Source organism: Vulpes vulpes, chromosome 2, assembly GCF_048418805.1.
Source record: "Vulpes vulpes isolate BD-2025 chromosome 2, VulVul3, whole genome shotgun sequence".
NCBI lineage: Eukaryota > Metazoa > Chordata > Mammalia > Carnivora > Canidae > Vulpes > Vulpes vulpes.
In genome coordinates this window covers 128,365,979-128,386,804 of record NC_132781.1, presented here as the reverse complement: position 1 = coordinate 128,386,804, position 20,826 = coordinate 128,365,979, and the positions used below count along the sequence as shown (strand labels likewise).

The window sequence follows — 20,826 nt, the reverse complement described above, 5'->3', positions numbered from 1 at the left end:
AATCCTAATTTGCAAAATAAAAAGAATAAAGAAAAAATTATTGCCTACAGAACATGGCCTCTAAAGGAAATTATTCTACTGCTTGACTATTTTTTACAGTTTGGACCATGAAACAATGTCCAGTATCTTGTTATTAATATACTTAAAATCGATTCAAATTTAACACAATGGATTTCACAAGAAATCTAGAGTATTACAAATGCCCATCCTTTAAAAGTTTTAACTTCATGCTTCTTTAACCTGGAATTTCTAAGACCCTTTTCATTCTCAGTTTACCTTTTTTTTTAAAAGATTTATTTATTTGAGAAAGAAATGTGCAAGCGCCAACAGGGGGAGAGGCAGAGGGAGAGAATCTCAAGGGGGACTCCCTGCTGAGTACAGAGCCTGACACTGGGCTCAATCCCAGGACCCTGATATGACCTGAACCAAAATCAAGAGTGGGATGTGTAACCGACTGAGCTACCCAGGCGCCCCTCAGTTTACCTCAAGTTATTCAAAATCTTTCCATGCTTTAAAAAAAAAATTATTGTTAAATTGCTATATACAAAAATTGCTACATTCACCCTCCAAAAAGAATTTAAGAGGAAAAAAAAGCATTACTGGAAACAAGATGCCCCTAATTCTCGAGTTTCTAGACTACTAAAGGTATAATACACAATGTAACTCAAGAGCTGTGAAACTTTAATGAACTTATTTTTTCTTTTAAGATTTTGAGAGTGAGTGAGGAGACAGAGCATGAAGGGAAATGCGTAAATGACTGAGCCACCCAGGAACCCCAGGACTTAATTTGCATAAAAACTCACTACAATAAATAAATAAATAAATAAATAAATCTCACTACCAAAAAATAAGCCCTACTCTATAAACAAATTTTTACACATTGAGCTCCTTCATAAAACTGAAGTGGGTTAAGTCATCCCTGAATTTTTTTCTATTCCTTATAGGACCCTTTTTCTTGTAAGGGTTGGTAATGGCACATTTTAAAAATTATACTGCAAACAAATTGGACTCACCTGGAATAAACTGAATTCAAATAAACTCATTACTTAATAGCCAATGTGATCAAAGCAAAGTGCTAGCTAAACAGTGAAAATACTTAAAAGGCTCAAGAAAGCAGTCCCCCAGAACATTCTAACAGAGTTAACAAATGCTTAAAAAAAAAAAAGTTGCAGAATCAAATCCTTTATCAGAAAGGTTGAGGTATAGGTAAATTACTTATCTGAAGTATTTATCAGGAGAAAAATACCAAAGTTATGAGGGTTCAAATTAAGGAACCAGATATGCTTAAAAAAAAGAAAAAGAAACACAAAAGATATACTAGGATCAGCTTAAACGTGTTCTCTAAAAAAAGGGGCAGATTTATAAGAGATAAGTAATTTACCCCTAAGCTACACGACCAGTAATGACAAGACCTGGACAGTAAGAAATTAACATCCTTCTGCCTTAAAAATCATGCTCTTTTGTTCATTATCAGTATGTCTCAAGTGCTCCCACACAAATTACTGAAAGTTAACTCATCCTCCTGCTCTGCACTGCTCCCACCCCACCAAACATATTTTCAGAGAGTAACCAAAATAACTTAATCTTCAAGTCTCATTTTGCTTTATAAACTTGGGAAAATTCTGCTTCCCATAAAGAAACATTTCTGATATATTTGTTTGCTGAGACATAAATCATCAACATTTAAGGAGCAGCTACTCTAAACCAGCACTTTAAACAATAGTCTCCTTCCAGAAGAATGCATACTACTAAGGAATGTAGTAAAGAGGGAGGAAAAAAGTGAAGGCAGGGAGATCAGCTCATTCTTCCTCGTAACTACAAGCAAAAAAGGAGCAATTAATGGTAAAGATTATCCTCAAACTACTAAAATGTGAAATGTAGCAGACTAAATTATGATATCAAATTAATTCCAGAATTGGTTACATTGTGCTGAAACTTTACATCAGATTTATTTACAAAGAAGACTAGAAGTCCTGAATTTGAGGACTGAAAGGGATGGAAAATTACTGACAAAAGTTAAGTGTGAAAAGAGAACATGTGGGAAAATTTTTTATAATCTCAGAAGGGGGAAGGAAAGCCTTTTTAAGTATGATACAGAAGTGATAAAAATAAAAAATATATTTATATATTCAATTATAAGTATAAACACAAAAAGCATTCTACATGACAAAATTCACAATCAAGGTCAAAGGAAACAACATGGGGGAAAAAACTTGTCATAAATTGCACAAAGCGCTGACTTCCCTTCATACATCAAATGTTCTTACAAATCAAAAGAAAAAACTAAAGAACATACAGAGTTGACAGAAAAGGGTCTTACATGTGAAAAACTTTCATTCTAATTCAAAAGAAAAAGGTATGGGGCGCCTGGGTGGCTCAGCAGCTGAGCACCTTCTTTGGCCAGGGCATGATCCTGGAGTCCCGGGATCCAGTCCCACATTGGGCTCCCAGCATGGAGCCTGCTTCTCTTTCTGCCAGTGTCTCTGCCTCTCTCTGTGGGTATCTCATGAATAAATAAGATCTTTAAAAAGAAAGAAAGAAAGAAGGCGAAATACCCACGAAAAAAGTATGAAACCACATTACATTAGTGCTGGAACTGTAAGTCGGTATGCCTCTATGAAGAACAACTTAGCATAGCTCTCAAAATTACACTCAGAAATTCCCACTTAGGGGCCGCGTGGGTGGCTCAGTCAGTTAAGCGCCTGCACTTGGCTCAGGACATGATCCCTCATCCTGGGATTGAGGCCCCACATCAATATCAGGCTCCCTGCTCCGTGGGGAGCCTGCTCCTCCCCCACCTCTGCCGCTCCCCCTGCTTGTGGCGCCTCTTTCTCAAATAAATAAATAAATAAATAAAATCTTTAAAAGAAATTCCACTTTGAAGAATGTACCTCACATCTATAAGGATAACAACTAGCGTTGTTTCTAACAGTTAAACAAAAAAAAAAGGAACCAATGCACAGCAAAAGAGATGGTTAAGTAGATATTAAGCCATCAATATAAAAAGAACTGGGTAGCTTTACATATATTAATATGGAATAATATTCCAAATATTTCCTTAAATAAAAGAAGGCTGTAGAGCAAGGTGGACCTCACGCTACTGCTTACATCAAAAAGAGTATGTGCTTACATACACATAAGGTCTCTCCAGAAAAATACATAAAGAGCGATTTCTTTAAAAAGATTTTATTTATTTATTCATGAGAGAGAGAGAGAGAGAGAGAGAGAGGCAGAGATACAGGCAGAGGGAGAAGCAGGCTCCATGCCGGGGAGCCCGACGCGGGACTCGGATCCCAGGACTCCAAGATCGCGCCCTGGGCCAAAGGCAGGTGCTCAACTGCTGAGCCACCCAGGGATCCCCTAAAGAGCGATTTCTTCAGATAAAGACTACTGCTAGGGGGCACCTGGGTGGCTCAGTCGAGTATCTGCCTTCAGCTCGGGTCATGATCCTGGGGGTCCTAGGATGGAGTCCCACATTGGGCTCCCTGCCCAGTGGGAAGCCTGTTTCTCCCTCTTGCTTGTGTGCACTGTCAAATAAAATCTTAAACAAACAAACAAAACGAACTACTGCTGGGAAACAGGCATGAGGGGATGAGGGGGTGACTGCTCTCTAAAAATCATTGTGCTTTTTGTAATCTGCACTGGGTATGTATTCAAAGTAATTTTCTTTGCTCTGACTTTACCTTTTCTTGAATCCTCTAACTTTAACATTACCCATCTTTTTCTTAAGCCAAGGCAGGCTGAAAAGCAGCATTCCAAGACCAATAAACAAGTTTCAACAAATGAATTTATAAAACGAGCCTCACACTATCAACTAGTCATTTCATAAAGAATTCAAACAGGAAAAAAAAAATTCAGAGACAGGATCCTTGACATGAAGTGAAAGATTTGGAAATGCAAGTACCTTAACTTCTTGATTATGAAGCCAAAGATATATACTGAATAAACACAGAGGCGCACATGTGTGCACACACACAATTAGCTAAACAATTTGCTTAGGGTTTATAAGTATTATCTCATTTAGTGCTCAGTACATCCCCAGGAGATTGACGTAATCTCTTCTTCAAACAAGGTTTTTTTTATAGGAGCACCTGGGTGGCTCCCTTGGTTAAGTGTTGGACTTTGGCTCAGGGTCATGATCTCAGGTTGTAGGATCGAACCCCCTACATCAGGCTCCCAACTCAGCTGGGGAGTCTGATTTTACCTCTCCCTCTGCTCCTCCCCTGCTCGTGAACACATGCTCTCTCAAAGTTTTTTTTTTTTTTTTACATCTTAACAACAACAAAAATCATGTGGTTTTTTTTTTTAGATTTTATTTATTTATTCATGAGAGACGCAGAGAAAGAGGGGTAGAGCCACAGGCAGAGGGAGAAGCAGGCTCCATGCAGGGAACCCGATAGAGGACTCAATCCTGAGACTCCAGAATCATGCCCTGGGCCGAAGGCAGGCACTAAACCGCTAAGCCACACAGGCGTCACAAAAAAAAACAGGTTTTTATATAGGCAAACACATTTTCAAGTCCCCAGTGTCAGAGCACTCTTAAGTGGTAGGTGAAATTCTTAACCACTATACACATATGTACTGTAAATAACTGAGATTATTTAGGTATTATTAGGTAGAGAGCTCACCTTATACAACATTTTAGCCTATAATAGCTATTTGAATCTCTAAACTCTGAGCTTAAATTTTAGTTTCACCTGTTAGGTACTGTCTTGACCTATAGCTACAAGGAGCCTTAAACAAAATACAGATCTTAATCTCCCAAACACATAAAAGAGATATAGTTTTGAGCTACCAACTGCAGTCATTAACTTGCTATCTACTAACATAAGCCAACTTAAGTCTCCAACAGACTGTCCTCTCAAACTGTCCTTGATGGTCCTAATTTAAAGGACTAAGTTGAAAACATTTTCACTCACTTTTCCCCCCCACTTCCACAATGTCCCTGTAAGAAGGAATCATTTTAATGGAAGAAACCAAAGAGTAATTCATGTGAAAAATCTGAAAACTACCAGTTCACTTAGAAAAACAAAGGCAACCAAGTTACATAGGAAAAGTCCTTACCAAGTCCTATCAGCTGAATGCATTTTTCAAGTAGTTTTCAACCTAGCTAGTATTCCATGAAAATTATCTCATCACTCATTGTAACAGCCTCAAGTGTAGCATCCTTGTAGAGCTTTAATAAATAAGGCCCCCCAAAAATAAATAAATAAATAAATAAATAAATAAATAATAAATAAATAAGGCCCCTTATAAGAACCCTTTATCATGCTCCTCTTTTAAAAAAAAAATTTTTTTTTTTTTTTTATGATAGTCACAGAGAGAGAGAGAGAGGCAGAGACACAGGCAGAGGGAGAAGCAGGCTCCATGCACCGGGAGCCCGACGTGGGATTCGATCCCGGGTCTCCAGGATCGCGCCCTGGGCCAAAGGCAGGCACCAAACCGCTGCGCCACCCAGGGATCCCTATCATGCTCCTCTTATACCTAAAGATCACACTGAGAAAATTTGTAATATCAAAAATAATTGAAACTGTGGCACAAACTTCCTTTTATATCTCTGAGGAGCAAACATAAGGTTATGTTTCTTCTTCAAAAAAGACACTAGGAGCCAAAAATTCTGTTTGCTCACTTACTTCAAAGTTACTCCTTGAAACCTAAAGTTTGTTTTATCTCTTTAAACCTGAGGACAATTTCACTAGGTTTTAACCCCTCCAGCTCAAACAAGGAAACACTTTATTTCTTTCAAAATTTTATTTTTATGTAATCTCCACATCCTACAGAAGGCTCGAACTCACAACCCTGAGATTAACAGTCACACTCTCTACTGACTGAGCCAGCCAGGTGCCTTAGTGTCCCTAAGAAACACTTTTAAAGGCAAGGGTCATAATGAGTTAAGTCCTTATCAGGCAGTTCTTTCAGGAAGCTAACAGCAAATCCCAAGTAGGTCTTCTGCAAGTAGATTAGAAGCTCATGTAACAAATTATTTTAATCTAGGCAGATAAAACAACTTTTAAATAATCTAACAAACCAAGTTATAAATAATCCCCTAAACACCAAAATTAAATTTATTATTTAAAATAATAATAATAATAATAATAATCCCCTAATAAATTTTTCCTAGTCCCCAAACAGTTAAACTGCAGTTCTATAATAAAAATACCACCTGCACATACTCAATTCTGGGGGGAAACATTCATTAACCTAAATCATCTAAGATATTCATTCTTTTACTCCGCAGGTAGCTACTAATATAACAAATAAATGAGACAAGGTCCCCCACCCTCAGAAGAATATATGAGTGAAAGTAAACCAAATAATTAAGAGACTGTACTTTGAAAGAAGTACTTAGAGCAAACAAGAGAATCCAAAGGGTATATAGGAAGCAGGGTTGCCCACTTTACATAAAATGATTAGAGGATCAGCTAGAATGTAATACATAAACTAAAATTGAGCTAACAAAGGGAAAACAGAAGAAAGAGCAAGCATAACAGCCCCAAAACAGGAAGGAAAATGCATGGTGTGTTCAAGAAAGAGAAAGAAGAGGGCCAAAGGCAAATGGTTTAGGAAGACATTAAGGAAGACTGCAGAAAAATGAAGGGAACAGTAATTCTTAAAGGCTATAGTCTGCATGTTATTCTTAGGTCCAGTGGGAACACCCTGCTCTGTGAATAATAAACTACAGAGGGGCAAGAAGAGCAGAGGAACAAAGTTACGAGACTACAGCAATAGTTCAGGTTACAGAGATGGTGAGGCTTGGACAAGTCCAATAGCAGTGGAATAAAAAAGTACTTACTTCAAGCAGATTTGCTAAATGATTAGACAAGAGGAAAAGCAGAAATCAAAGGTTATTTCCAAGTTTTTTAGGTTGACTAGATGGACTGTACATCCATTTATTGAACTAGAAAAGAATGGAGAAAGTATGGAGCTAAAAAAGACTCAAGAGTGCAGTTTTGAACATATCAAATTTGTAAACTAAGTAGAGAGCTCAAGAATGCAGTTAAACTACAAGAGTAGAATATTAAATTACAAGAGTAGAATATGAGGAAGAGATCTGGATTATAGATATAGATTTGAGCTCATATGCGTACCATAAACTATGGTATTATATCCCAGGTTACACAAATATTGCCTCAGAAGAATGTAATGCATTATGTTTACATCAATTTTAAACATGCTATAAAATGCAATCTAAATGTACCTGGGTTTGGGGTGCCTGGGTGGCTCAGCAGTTGAGCATCTGCCTTTGACCCAGGGAGTGATCCTGGAGTCCCTGGATGAGTCCCACATCGGGCTCCCTGCATGGAGACTGCTTTTCTCTCTGCCTGTATCTCTGCCTCTCTCTCATGAATAAATAAAATCTTAAAAAAAAAAGGGCATCTGCTTCTCCCTCCGCCCCTCCTTCTCTCTGGTTTTCTCTCAAATAAAATCTCTCTTAAAAATAAATAAGTAGGGGATCCCTGGGTGGCTCAGCGGTTTAGCGCCTGCCTTTGGCCCAGGGTGCGATCCTGGAGTCCCGGGATAGAGTCCCACATCAGGCTCCCAGCATGGAGCCTGCTTCTCCCTCTGTGTGTGTCTCTGCCCGCCCCCCTCTATGCCTATCATGAGTAAATAAATAAAATCTTTAAAAAAATAAAAATAAAAATAAATAAGTAGGGCAGCCCCAGTGGCGCAGCGGTTTAGTGCCGCCTGCAGCCCGGGGCGTGATCCTGGAAACCCAGGATCGAGTCCCACATCGGGCTCCCTGCATGGAGTCCGCTTCTCCCTCTGCTTGTGTCTCTGCCTGTGTGTGTCTATGAATAAATGAAATTAAAAAATAAAAAATAAAAAATAAATAAATAAAGAAGCAAGTAAGTAAGTAAGTATACCTGGTTTCTGTTTAGTCTGTCTTTTCAGTTTAATTTATCTCTGCTCCCCATCCAGTCTTCTCCCTCCTAGTTGATCATAATGGCCTTCAATCACTACTATCTACATGATGCAGCCATAACAGTACTGCTAAATAAAGACTGTATCATTTTACAATTTCAAAGCATTCAGCACTCATTATATTTTACTTGAGTCTAATGATAACCTTGTGAAGCAGGAAAAGAACCAGTTTTATTAGGGCAGGAATTAAGAGTCTTATAAACGCTGCCCTGGCCATCATCAAATAGCTATTATTTATTAGAAGGGATGAAACCAAAATTCAAATTTAAGGATTCTATTTACTCTGCATTCACAGAACTTCAGAGCAGACCAACTGGAGGAGTTCAGGGATCTTATATTTTTGCCTTGCTACTAAATTAATGCTCAGTGCAAAGGAAACAGCAGGCATACAATAGGCACTAAAACCTCTTCTGAGGCAATGAACATCTTCTCTAGCAGACTAACACTCAAGAAATCCCAGAAACATTGGGGAATCAATGTTTTAAAGTAAGTTGATAGTTTGTGCCCTCCTTTCTCATTTCCAAAATAGAAATATTGTCATTTACTTTAAAGTATATTCAAGCATAAATTAGATAATACCTAACATTTCAAATCACACAAAAGACTGCTCTATCAATTCAAGATGGCATTATTTTGCAACAGGTACTTACTTCACACAATTTCTCCTTTTCGTCCACATTTCCTATAAAAGATTTTAGAAAACAAAAGATGCCAACAAGACTTTAAGATAAAGCAGAGGGACGCCTGGGTGGCTCAGCAGCTGAGTGTCTGCCTTTGGCTCAGGGCATGATCCCGGATTCCAGGATACAGTCCCACATCAGGCTCCCTGCGAGGAGCCTGCTTCTCCCTCTGCCTTTGTCTCTGCCTGTGTGTCTCTCATGATTAAATAAATCTTAAAAAAAATATATATATATATGTACATATATATATACATATATAAATGACAAGCATACAAGTAGTTCCACACATATGGGAAACTGATTTTCAACAGTTACACAAAGCGACTCAATGGGAAACAAAGCCTTCTCAACAAATGGTAGTGGGACAACTGGACATCATCTATAAATTTTTTTTTATCATCTACAAATTAAAAAAAAAAAGGAAAAAAAGAACCTCAACCCTTTGCTCACATGGCATGCAAAAAAAAATCACTCAAAATGCATCACAGACCTAAAAGAATAAGCTAAACTACAAAATTTCTATTGGAAAACAGGAGATCCTGTGACCCTGGCAGAGAAAGATTTCTTAGGACACAAAAGAGCACACAGCAATCTTACTTCCACATTTAAAATGCCTGTTCTTCGGGATCCCTGGGTGGCGCAGCGGTTTGGCGCCTGCCTTTGGCCCAGGGCGCGATCCTGGAGACCCGGGATCGAATCCCACATCAGGCTCCCAGTGCATGGAGCCTGCTTCTCCCTCTGCCTGTGTCTCTGCCATTCTCTCTCTCTCTCTCTCTCTCTGTGACTATCATAAATAAATAAAAATTAAAAAAATAAATAAATAAATAAATAAAATAAAATGCCTGTTCTTCAAAACACACTATTAAGAAAATGATGGCAAACCACAGACGAGGAGAAATTATGTACAAAACATGTCTCATATACATGTACCCAATATATATAAATAATTCTTACAATTCAACAAGACAATCTCATCTTTTTTAAATGGGTAAAATAGGGCAGCCTGGGTGGCTCAGTGGTTTAGCGCCGCCTTCCACCCAGGGCATGACCCTGGAGACCCAGGACAGAGTCCCACGTCAGGCTCCCTGCATGGGGCCTGCTTCTCCCTCTGCCTGTGTCTCTGCCTCTCTGTGTGTGTGTGTGTGTGTGTCTGTCATGAATAAATAAAATCTTTAAAATAAATAAATAAAAATAAAATACAGTTCCTCCTCTGCAGTATCCACACTTCAAATAATGTCCTATGTTGAGCAATCACCATACTTAACCGTGCAAAGAATGCTTCCCTCAAAGTTTCACTGGACAGCGCTGCTCCAGAGTAAAATCTACTTAGAACACTAAGAAAATCCACTGTAACAGAAGAATTTAGAGCAGAATTCAAATCCTAACTTTGTCACTTACTGATGATCTTACGTAAATTAATCTCAAAGTTTCTTAAATCATTCAATGGAAATAGCACTCATTTCATGTAGTAACTGGGAAAAGCACTTTCTAATCTAAAATACTGTAAACAAATAAACAAAAAAAATACTGTAAACATTAATTATGAAGTGATACAAAAGTAATATACTTCTAAATGAGAATAAACCCATGTTAAGGGTATATTATAAAAAAAAGTCCTAACTATCTCACTAAGGAAAAGAAGAGTTAGTGGCTGGCTAATATATCTTCTCAGTCTTGAAACAGTAGTACTTCTACTTTCCTCATATTATCACCTTAAAAACTTTAACTATGAGCCATCAGAGTTTGAAGTCTAGGCTCTGGATATACATAATGTGTAGGTTCAGAAATATCACTTACTGGTTGTGTGACTTTGGTGACTTAAATCTCTGTGCTTTCATTTTCTCATTTGTAAAAAATAAGAACAGTAAGACATTCCCACCCACACCATCCATGAGCTTTAGTTAATTCACTTCAAGTTAAAAGGCACAGAACAGCCTGCAACATGGTAAGCACTGATAAACAGTAGCTATCAAAATCTAGTCCTCCTGAGAGGTGTTGATTTCCAGAATACAAAAAAGAACTCCTACAACTCAAATTTTAAAATCAGCAAAAGATTTAAATACACATCTTCAAAAAGATATAAAATGGTCAATAAGCAAATGAGAAGTTATCAGTAATCATTAGAGAAATGCAAATCAAAACCACAATGAGGGTATCTCTGGGTGGCTCAGCGGTTTAGCACCTGCCTTTGGCCCAGGGCCCGATCCTGGAGTCCCCCCAGCGAGTCCCACGTCAGGCTCCCGGCAAGGGGCCTGCTTCTCCCTCCTCCTGTGTCTCTGTCTCTGCCTCTCTCTCTCTCTCTCTCTCTCTCTGTCTATCATCAATCAATCTTAAAAAAAAAAAAAAACACACAATGAGATCCCACTTCACAACCATTAGGATGGCTATTACTAAAAACATCGACAACAAATAATGTTGGAAAGAATATGGATCAAGTGGAACCCATCCACGTGCACTGCTGGTAGGAAAAAGAGAATTACCTTATGAACCAGCAATTCCACTTCCGGTATGTACCCAAAATAATTAAAAGCAGGAATTAAAAAAAAAAAAAAAAAAAAAAAAGGCAGGGATTCAAACAAGTTATATGTACACCCATGTTCACTGCAGCATTATTCATACTATCAAAAGTAGAAACCAAAATGTCGATTTACAGATAAGTGGATAAACATACGATACATAAAATGGCTTATTCTTTTCTCTTAAAAAGGAAGGAATTTGATTCTACTATATGCTACAACATGGATGAATATGGAGGACAGTATGCAAGGTGAAATAAACCAGTTACAAAACAACAAATACTGCACAATTCCACTTATGCCAAGTACCTACAATAGTCTAACTCATATAAATACAAAGTAGAATGGTGACTGTCAGGGGTGAGGGAAAGAGGAATGCAAAGTTAATGTTTAATGGGTACAGATAATTTCAGTTTGGGAAGATGAAAAAAGTTTTGGAGATGGAAGGTGGTGATGAATGCACAACAATGTGAATGTACTCAATGCCACTTAAATATGTACTCAAAAATGGCTAAAATGGTAAATTTTGGGATTTTTTACCATGACAAAAAAAAATTCTCTCATTCTACTGACTGAAAGGTTAGCAGGAAAGGAGAGGAAAAAAACCTTACCTCCAAAGCTCAGACTGTGGCTATAAAAGTATAAAGATTTAAATCTCCTATATTTATATAAACTTAGAATACACTTTCTTCTCTGAAGTTGTAACAGCCCAACCTACTAATTGTGAAGACTGGCTAATTCTAATTATGCTGACAACTACTGGTTGTGAACGATTACCTCCTACTGTGGTTCTGTAAAATGTCCACAAATTCTTTTGAGAAAAGATGAAACCTAACTATACTCCCTTGGTTTCAGGCTGGACTTCATGAATTGCTTGTAACAGAAAGAATGTGGCAGAAATGACTCCTGGAATAGGTCATAAAAGATATTCTACCTATCAGATCACTTGCCTTAGGAGCTGCAGTTGCCATGTTTCAAAGAAACTCGAGGAGGGGCACCTGGCTGGCTCAGTGAATGTGACTGGGAGCCCCAAGATAAATGTAGACATTACTTTAAAAAAAAAAAAAAAAAAACACAACTCAAGGAACTCAAAGGAGATCCACATACAGTAAGGAAGAGAGTCCTCCAGACAACAGCCAGCATCAAGGCTGAGAGACCAAGGAGTACACCATCTCGAAAAGGATCCTCCAGCCCCAAACAATATCTATAGCCCTGGTAACCTTATTGGAGATTTTATGAAAGCCCTAGAGGGAGCCAGAACCACCTAGGTAAACTGTTGCCAAACTTCTGAACCACAGGTATCATGTTATTTTTTTAAACCTATTCATTAAGAAAATATTTGTACTCACTGGAAACTAATTTCTTTTATTACAATGCATATGTAAAGATAAAGAGAACTTCCTGACAATTTCTCAGTTTAAGAGTTTTTTGGGGGGAGGGAGCAGCCCTGGTGGCTCAGCGGTTTAGCCTTTGGCCTGGGCCCTGATCCTGGAGACCGGGGATCAAATCCCATGTCGGGCTCCCTGCATGGAGCCTGCTTCTCCCTCTACCTGTGTCTCTGCCTCTCTCTCTCTCTCTCTCTCATGAATAAATAAATAAAATCTTAAAAAAGATTTTTTTTTCAGTTTAGTAATTTTTTTTTAAGTAGGCTCCATGCCCAACGAGGAGCCCAACACAGAGCTTGAACTCACCACCCTGAGATTAAGACCTGAGCTGAGGGGTACCTAGGTGGCTCATCGATTTAGGCATCAGACTCATTTCAGCTCAGGGCATCATCTCAGGATTGTGAGATGGAACTCAGCGTGGAGCTTGCTTTGAAGTCTCTCTCCACCTCTGCCCCTCCGCTCTCCCCTCCCTCTCCAAAAAAAAATAAATAAAAACAAAACCCACCATACCTAAGGTAAGATCAAGAGTCAGACACATATCAACTGCCACTCAGGCACCCCTCAGTTTAAGAATTTCTTAAAGTGTATTTGCAAGTTCTGAGTTTTAAAAGAAACAGTACATATTTAACAATTTTAAAACTTTTTCTAACTAAAAATAAGTACAGAAAAAAACTTTTTAAAAGGTTTCAAAAAATATAATCTATAAACTGAATTTAAGGGCAGAAAATGAAACACCAAAACATGGCACTCACCAAACTGTGAACAGAAAGATGACTCAAGAACAAGAAAATGAGTAGGATAACCTTGTATAAAAAGATGCAGAAGCTAGCAATTACTTGAAAGGATATAGAGCAAAAGCCCTTGTAACTATTCTGCTGGGTGTGGCAGCTAACAAAAAAGGGGAAAAGCAAGCAGGTAAAACCGAAAAACATCCAACCACAAAAGTTTTATCAGTAATACTAACATTGTTTCTCATGAGGTTCCTATTCAAAGTAATGGACCCGCTCCCCAGAAAAATATGTAAGCATCCCCAAAATGACCTATTTTAGAGAATTCTCAAACCACTGTTTCCCACACCCACCTATGTAGCCAAAAAAACAAAACAAAACAAAACAAAAAACCCTTAGAAAACCCTGACATATAAAACATTTAAAAAGAGGGAGAAGGGGACAAGGAATACATCTCTTTTCAACCTGGTCCCCCTAAACATGCCAAATCTACCACCCTAAGTATGGGCTGCTAAAGTAACAAAACCATTGTACTTTAGATTTCTGCCACATAAGAGACTATGGAGAAAAAGAGAAAGCAGCTAAAGGCAGAGATGAGTTAATTGGTTACGTTCTTAGTGAAGGACCAAGCTATATAATAAATAAACTGGAAATGGTGAGGGGCAGAGCATGAATGGGTTTCAGGTGATGCCATTAACAGAAACAAGAGGAGAAACAACTTCAGACTATGACAAATACTGATTTGACATCTATTAATCAGAATCTTAAAATACTGGAAGTTAGAATAAAATGTTACACATGTATTAATTACACTTCACAATTAACATAAAGCCTTCATATAAAATTATTTCCATTAGTTTTATGGAATGCTAACACCAAAGATGTTGGGTAAATACACAAGGGTCACTAAGCCCTTTTTTAGATCTTCCAAACCTTAAACCAAAATCTCCTAACTCCCAGACATTTCTACATCACTATCCTTACCTGGATCAAAATTGCTATCTAAACATTTTTGCCAAAAATAAAACAACAAAAAAAAAGTTAGTTATATCCAAGTCATTATCTGGCCTGTTTAGATTGTATCTTCACCTGCTAACTTCACTCTCAGAGTAGAAGTTCCCATCCCTATTTCCGGTGTACCTCTCTAAATTTCGTTTTTTCTTTCTTCTGCTCACTACTGTTACTTCCTTACTAATTCCTCCCCTTCCTCCATTCTCAAGTGTCAGGAACTTTAAGCACAAAATAAATCTATGGACCTATCTCAGTTCAAAAGCAGAGAAAAAGTAAATCAAAGCTAACATGCATTTAGCTTCATATGTGTGCAAAGAGAATGTGGGTGTATAAGACAGGAATATAACCTGAAACTACACTTTAATTTTAGCTAAGTTCTACCAGGTAAGTTACTAACAAATAGCAACACCAACAATACCTTCTACTTTTAGTTTAACTCCAAGTTCCACTAGTAATGAGTACTAATCAAAGAGAAACAGTATATGAGATGAAAAAACAAAAATACCAGAGATAGTGTCAAATAGAATGAATTAATGAAGTACAATTCACAAGAAAGCAGTACAGCATAGTGATTAATATGGAGCCCAATGGGACACCTGGGTGGCTCAGCAGTTGAGCATCTGCCTTCAGCTCAGGGCATGATCTTGAGGTCCACGATTGGACTGAGTCCTGCCTGCACTGGGCTCCCCGAGAGGAGCCTGCTTCTCCTTCTCCCTCTGCCTCTCTCTCTCTCTCTCTCTCTGTGTGTCTTTCATGAATAAATAAATATAATCTTTAAAGAAATAAAAAAAAAATATGGAGCCCAAGATTCCTACCCTAATCTAATCTAGATCCTAACCAAATTACTTTCTCCCAGTCTCAATCTCCCAAAATCTTAAATTTTCTCACCTATACAACTTAGTTAAGACCACTTTCTTCACAGAATTATTCTAAAAACTAAAGTATACAATGTAAAGTCCACAGCAAAGTGACACAGTAATCACCTACAAATGTTAATTACTATGGTTATAATTTTTAGACCTGTAGTCTAACCACAGATTTTAAAAAATGGAGTAGAGAAAAAGAGGTGAGGGGTGGGGGGTGAGGAGAAGCAGCCCAGCAATTGTTTCAATTACCATTGCTATCTGTTTTGATGCCAAGAACATATTTATCAAAACATTCAAGTAAGTAACTCTGTCCTCGAGCAATTGCCGTAAGCAAAGTTCACCAATGTTAAGCTATTCAAAAATTATAAAGTTAATTCTTAAAAACTGTTTCTCCAATTATCTTTATCCTGATACCACAGCTCTGGGTAATGATCAAGAGGAATAATTTAAAGGAAAATAATCAAATAATGTTCCTTTCAGTGAAAAAAGATCATTTCCACTTCAACTTTTTAATCACATTTAAAATGCATATTCCTAGAAGAGTAACTTGAAAACCCATTGAGAGATGCATAAAATAGCATATTCTCTGAAGCAAGAAGGCAGAGAATGGTCCCACCATATTTTAATATAAATCAAAGTGGAGGGATCCCTGGGTGGCGCAGCGGTTTAGCGCCTGCCTTTGGCCCAGGGCGCGATCCTGGAGACCCGGGATCGAATCCCACGTCGGGCTCCCGGTGCATGGAGCCTGCTTCTCCCTCTGCCTGTGTCTCTGCCTCTCTCTGTGTGTGTGTGTGTGACTATCATAAATAAAAATTTTTAAAAAATAATAAATAAATAAATAAATAAATAAATAAATAAAGTGGAACCTCAATTCGAAGTACTACACACAGCTCTGACAGACAAAACACAAACAACCCAGTCTATTTTAACAGAATTACTGAATTCTAATCTCAATCTTAGATCAGAAAATGTTTTATTTGGATACCATTCTTCTGGACTCTACTATCTCTTATGCTCTAAGTGAAATAATTCAATAGCACAGCAAAAAAAGGTCTCTTTTGAAACAAATGAGCAACTGACAAGTTATAAAGCCATCTTGGCAAAATGTTCAAAACTACATTCTTTTACCTCAGAATGCTGATTAAATGAAAAATTCTAATTTTAGCTACACATACATATTCACTAATAGTAACGGTCTAAAAAATAAATTTAAGTGAGTTTTTAAATAACAAACATTCCTATGCCTAGGAGTCACTGAAAAACCAGATAATAACTAATGGTCACTAAAAACACTATTATTCCATACTGAAAAATGTAAGAATCATTAAAATATAGTTCTCACTCGTCAAAGGATCTCTATTACAGCAATACTTCCAACTTTTTTTTATTTTTTTTTTTTAAGATTTTATCTATTTATTCATGAGAAACACAGAGAGACAGGCAGAGACATAGAAGGAGAAGCAGGCTCCCCACAAGGAGCCTGATGCGGGGATCTGATCCCGGGACTGGGATCACGACCCGAGCCAAAGGCAGACAGACGCTCAACCACTGAGCCACCCAGGTGGCCCTACTTCCAACTTCTTAAACAAGCTTTGTTTATAAACTTAAGCCAGCATAACCTTCCAAAAAGAAAATATATCAAGTTATTTAAAAGAATTATGAATTATTGTGAAACATCAGGTTTAAAAACCAAGCCATGTTATAATTTATTCTAAACTACCTAAATAAATTGCAACACTAAACTCCGTTAGAAAGCAGCCTAAACTCACATTTATAAAGTATAAACTGGCTAGCAAGACACATAAAATATTTGTTTTTTCCTTTTTCACCAATCTGTGAAGCTATAAAAATTAAGATGAATAACGACCACAGGGATTTCATTTTCTTCAGAAGCACAAAAAAGGTAACATTGGGACTGTTTGATCTGAAATATTCTTAACTCTTTTTGCATTTCAATCCACTTAACGGTAGTCTTCACACCGTCCAGGAAACTGAAGCCAAGCAGTATTATTCCAAGAAACTGAAAGGCTTCCAACATAGGATAAACTTGACTCTCATTACAGTTTACAAATGAGTATTTGTTTGCTCACCATGTAATACTTACAAATTCCAAAAGGACTGCACAGGAAGGTGTTGGGTTTTTCTCTGTTATCTTTATGTTTTCCAGTTTGTTTTTTTATTTTGTATCCTCTGAAATAATATCCAAGTTCTTTGAAGATACTTAACCTATGACTATTTGACATAGAGTTACTTCAAGTCAGCTACCCATACTTCTGTTTTAAAGTTTTCATATGGCTATCTCCAGAATTAGCCAAGTTCCTTGGATTTAAGATTTTAAAGTCTTCTTTATTATTCCATGTACTTGTCACTGTTGTATTTATCCACTCCAGATGAAATATCCAATTTATGAGCCAAAAAGCAAAAACAAAAAGAAAATTTCACATCTGAAGAGCATTCCTAAATACCAGCATATAGAGAGACATACAGCTATCTCAATACTACCACGCTGCTGGAAAACTGCAACATCTTAAATTTCCACGTAAATAAAAGATAAAATGAAAAAAACTCTGGATTCTTTCAATGGCTTCATTTAGAAAAGTTGTCCCATTGTGACATGAAAAGGGCTGAGGTCAAAATTTCCTAAAACTTTTAATAAAGGTAAAAATAAACTGCCATGAAACTTCAGCAATATTTAAACAGTAATTTGAAACTGCTGAAACTACTCAGTACACAAATCAAACATATCTTACAGTTTTTGGCTGAAGAACAACTACAGGAGAGGGGTGGGGGTCGGGGGGAAAGAGGGGAAAAAAACAAACAAAAAAAACAGCTGAAATAATTTAACCAGTTATATAATCCGTTTGAACCAAAATACTGAAGAAATGCCTGGGTCTCTTTAAGTAGCTTGTAGAATTGTTCACTACTACAAATTGACTTCAGAGATGGTTCTTGCCACTTTTAATAAACTTCTGGGGCAAAATTATCCAAAAACATTGTAATCCCAAAATGGCCACTTCAAATATCCGGGGCCTTTTAACAAAACCTAGAAGATGATCTTCATATATGAGTAATTCGATCACCTGTAAAAGTCACACACAAAAAAACAAACAAACCTTAAATTACACATTGAATTTTAATTTTGAGCTAAAAATTAACCCCCACCTCCAAGAGTCAACTTCTGGAGAGAAATTGACTTCTATGTAATTATACCGGGGTCTGAAAAGCAGCTTTGCCCAAGCAATCGCCCCCCAAACAGTCTGCTGTATGAAAAAGACTTTAGACGGAGAGGGAAAGGTAGGAGAGGATATTACCGAGACCAGAAGTGAGCTCAACTGGGAAGGGGGTGCGGATATAATACAAGGAGATTATATAAACCTTCCTATAGTTTTCGAGTAAGATTTAAAACCATGAAACTGGCCCAGAATCTTATAAAAGACCACCTCTATTTTCAATTCTCTGGGCCCAGAGAAATCGAACAGGCAGGTGTGGGGCCACGGAGCATCAAATGCAACTTAAGAGAAAAGGGGCTACGAAGAGAGAGACGCTCTCTCTGAGGCAGAATGCCTGAGAGAGACCTTTCCCCGACTGAGGGTAGAAAGTAAGGAGGTGAGACGTGGGGCAGGAACATCGCTCCAGTTCGCCTGACGGGGAGACTTGCCCGGCTCCCGGGGGCGGCTGTGGGGTCAAGGTGTCGGTCCCCGATTTCCTCGAATTAAGAAAACAGGTTTCCCCCGACACTGAGGGGGCGGAAGGGGCCACGCCGTCCTCGGGAATCACATGAGGAGCGGCGCTCCCCGCAAACACAAGCGGCCCCGTCAGGCCCCAAAGGACTCCGGGGACTGGCAGCGGCGAGTCCGGGGCACCGCCACGGCCGCGGACCCGGCGAGGCGGAGAGCGCGGGCGCGCTACTGAGGAAACGCCGAAGGCCACAACTCGGCCTCGACTCCCCCGGCCCGCGGAGAGGAGCAGGAGTGCCACAGGAGGCGGGCGCGTGCGGGAGGCCGGGGGGAGAAGACCCGGCCGGGGGCGGCGGGCCCGCTCTCAGCCTCCGCCGAGCAGCCCCCAGCCGCCAAGCCTAAGCCGCCCACCCCCTCCCCACGGCCGCCGCCCCCACTCCGCCGGGGCCGAGTCGGTACCCGGAGGGGCGCCGCGGCGCCGGCCGGCCGTCTCTCCCTGCTCTCCGCCACCCCCCACGCCGCGTCCGCGGGCAGCCTCACACCTCGCGCCGCCAACGCCGCTCCCGACCCCCTCAAACCCCGACGCCGACAGGGGCGCCCCCCTTCGTCCCCCAGACTCCAGCGCGGAGCACCGGGGACGGCGTTACCTTCTGCCACACCAGAGGTGCCCCTGGCCTGGGGGTGCCGCTGCGCTCGATCCCGGGAGGAGGTTTTCGGTACTTTGAATAATCCCCTTTTGCCGCTTTTCCCTCCCCCACAACCAGTCTCAGTCCCAAAATGGCGCCGACCCGATCCGCAATGTTCTGGGTCAAGTCTCGCGAGATCGTGGAAGGTGGCGAGGCGGGGAAGGAACTAGAGGGGTTGAGGAGAAGGGAGGGGAAAGGCGGGGCGAGGAAAAGGAGGAGGGAGAAAGGGTGTGGAAGAAGCGGTGCGAACGAACCTACGGGGCGGGGCAGCAGGAGGAGCGCCTCCACCGGAGAACCTTCTGGCCCAAGCAACCGCTCACGCCCCGGCCGAAAAAGCTCCGCCCTCTACGTCGGGCGGCGGGGTGGGGGGAGGGGAACAGGGCGTGGCCACGTCTAGGGGCGGAGCGTCGAGGAAGCCCCGGAGGCAGGGGCGCGTGGGGGGCGGTGGCTCCGCGCAGTGACGTCAGGAGCAGCTGGAGTCGGGGATTACCCCCTGCTGCTGACGTGAGGACGGTGAACAATCGGGAACGTTCGGTGGAAGGGGGAATTCCCCGCCGCTCCCTCAGGAGCCCCCTCCCCCCGCCCCTCCCCCGCCCGGAGCCGCCGGGAGCCTGGGATGGCGGGGCCTGCGGGAGGGTGAGAGGGGCAGGCTGAGCCGGGAGGCCGGCAGCCGCGCGAGCCGGAGTGGCGCGTGCCGCGGCGTGCAGGGATCCCTGCCTGGACGCTCGCAGCAGCCGCGGCGCGTTCGGCTCGCGGGCGCCGCGCTCGGGCCTGGGCGGAAGGCAGATCACATGCTCGCCGGCGCGCAGCCCTGCGCGGGCGGAGCGCTGGCCGCGCGGGCGCCGGGCTAATTGGCGCCCTGAAGCAGGGGATCCACCATCTTATGCAAATACGAGTGTGTCGGGCGTAAATGACACGTACGGGAGCCCGGGCTGCAGGGCGGAGACCGACTCGGTGGGAGCTGAGCGCGGATTCCCTTTGAGCCAAAAACGGCTGCTGGGTGTGATGGTGCTGATCATTTTTCTTCCTGCTAAGTCTGCAGGAGGTGAGCATTCTTACTCCACGGGGTCCCTGGCCCGCGCACCCCCCCACACACAGTTTTGGTTTTTTGGGGGGGGGTTTTGTTTTTGTTTTTCAGTGGATTTCCTGGTAGTCATGGTTCTCAAATAGCGATGCTTTTTCGCTTTGTAACTCAAGGCTGTCTTTGAAACCTGTGAAGTTAGCTTTCTAAGAGGTAGAAAAGTAACCACATGTGCTTGGGGGGAAGTGTCTCAAAGAGCGAAAATCCAGTAAACAAGAAGTCCTTGGTTCTCCGTACTCCCCCAGCTCACAAGGGCTTCGTGCGCAGAAACTT

General features: G+C 40.6%; 1 protein-coding gene across 8 annotated transcripts in view; it reads right to left on the bottom strand.

Annotated features, from left to right (window-relative positions):
• GPBP1 (GC-rich promoter binding protein 1) overlaps positions 1 to 19,892 on the bottom strand; it is a 71,987-nt gene extending 52,095 nt beyond the window's left edge. The window contains exons 1-2 of one of the 8 annotated variants that reach the window (XM_026018934.2): positions 19,727 to 19,892; positions 17,214 to 18,189 (exon numbers count right to left, since the gene is read on the bottom strand). The gene's annotated coding sequence lies outside the window, so the exon portion shown is untranslated. Of the gene's footprint in view, positions 1 to 17,199; positions 18,190 to 19,433 lie in introns of all 8 variants that reach the window. The other 7 variants (XM_026018925.2, XM_072749963.1, XM_072749965.1 and 4 more) reach the window with 7 other exon arrangements.
• Positions 19,893 to 20,826: the final 934 nt, after the last annotated feature.